Here is a 2187-nt window from a genome sequence, read left to right as displayed (position 1 = left end):
ATACAAATGGGCTGATAAGGTCAGAGCAGTGTGATGGCCAGCTTGCCCCAGACACTGTTCTAATAACTTTTACCTGAGAAGATTTTGCTGCTTCATTTCGGAAGATTAACTTTTCCCTTCTTTATTCTTCATAACCCGAGAATGTGGCGACACATACCTGGGGTTACGCCGCAGAAACGGTGCAGTGAAGTAGGCTATAGTTTAAAAGGTTGCTCGTTCGGCTGTTACACAGACGCTGAGCCGCTTAGACAGCACACCAGTAGCGCTTCAACGGACGAAAACACACAATTATGTCAAAATACGCGGCTTTAACCTCATAAACGTAGTCTTAAATGAGTTATAAAGTCTTAAATTACCATAAAAAGATCAGATCCGCGTCATGTGCATCAGGTTTTAAAGAGGCCGCGCTGCTTTTAAAGTAAAACCTGCTGAAGTCTGTGAGTCAAAGAACAAAAGAAAAAGAGAAATCACTGGACTGCTCTAGTCGCTGATTAATAAAGTTTAATCTGTATAGTTTATGCGTATACAATTTATAGTTTATGTGAAGATTGTTTTAAAATCACTTAATATTTCAGAGCTTATTAAATGTTAAAAATAATGGCTTTCAATTATACTGTAATGTTGAATGGCTATAATTAATAGGTAAAATTGAGGGGAAAAGTATTTTATAGAGACACCAGTAGCAGTATTGGTATCAATACTTCATTAATAATATACTACTTAGCCTAGTAAAAAGATGCCATTTAAACATATTTAAAATATACTATCTTTATGTTCTTTCTACATTAATTTGGAGGATCGATGTGAAATTGTGACTATAAATATGCGATTAATCATGATTAAGTACAGAAAAATTGGATTATTTTTTTAATCGATTGACAGACATCACTAATGTTTCTGATTTCAATTTAATTTCTAATTTTATAAGTCCCCCCAGAAAGAGATCGGGACGGCCCCCACCCCCTTGGCCCCCTTCAAATTTTCAGTTTGATAATTTTGCCCTCAAATTAAGCTAATTATACAGCCCTGCTCTAATCTGTTAACATGGATGCGGAAAAACCCCTTCAAATTTTCAGTTTGATAATTCGGCCCTCAAATTAAGCTAATTATATAGCCCTGCTCTAATCTGTTAACATGGATGCAGAAAAAAATACGCACCACATACGCACTGCAAACTGAGTATGTGTAAAACAGGTGTAGCACGATGGCCTGCTCCGTTTGCCGAAAACATGCAAAGAACAAGAATCTCAAAATGTATATAAAAAAATATATAAATCAATAAATCTGTTTGTTGTTTTTTTCTTGTAAGTAAAGTAAAGGACAAATTAAAAACATTGTAAATATGTTTTGTCATTGTAGTAGTAATGACTGCCTGTTTTTGCAAAAAGAGTTTCATGACCGGTAAATTTTGGCCGGTAAATTTTATCACGTCACCGGCCACTGGCAGGTGTGGCAAAAAGTCAGTTTTAGGCCCTGCATATATACTGAATTTCTTAATCACGAGTAAATGCAATGTTTCAGATAAAGCACATGGTGTTAAAGCGAACATGCAATTTAATTTCATTAACATGCATTTTCATAAGTTTGCATAGACACTGAAAAATACATCACTAAGAGCATCTATAATGTAAGCATTGTATAGTACTGTATATTTGAACCGCTTTAGAGATTTACAAATGATTAAAGGAACAGTTCTCCTAAAAAAAAATTTACTGAAAATTGACACTCTCAGGCCATCCAGGATTACAGTTCTCCTAAAAAAAAAAATTACTGAAAATTGACACTCTCAGGCCATCCAGGATGTAGATCAGTTTGTTGGTTCATCTGAACAGATTTGGAAAAATTCAGCATTTCATATCTTGTTCACCAATGGATCCTCTGCAGTGAATGCATGGGTGCCATCAGAATGAGAGTCCAAACAGCTGATAAAAACATCCCAATAATTTGCATGTAATCCACATGACTCCAGTCCATCAATTAACATCTTCTGAAGCCAAAAGCTGCATGTTTGAAACAAATCCATCATTAAAATGATTTTCACTTCAAACGTCTCAGGTTACGTATGTAACCATGGTTCCCTGAGTAGGGAACGAGACACTGCGTCCTCTAGGTTTATTGCCATGCTTCGGACGCAAGCTTCAGACGAAGAAGTGGATGATGTGTTCTCCCGACGAGGCGTTCCTCATA

This window comes from Sinocyclocheilus anshuiensis, unplaced genomic scaffold (assembly GCF_001515605.1).
Source record: "Sinocyclocheilus anshuiensis isolate Anshui unplaced genomic scaffold, SAMN03320099.WGS_v1.1 scaffold1642, whole genome shotgun sequence".
Taxonomy (NCBI): Eukaryota; Metazoa; Chordata; class Actinopteri; order Cypriniformes; family Cyprinidae; genus Sinocyclocheilus; species Sinocyclocheilus anshuiensis.
Note: the sequence above shows the minus strand (reverse complement) of the source record.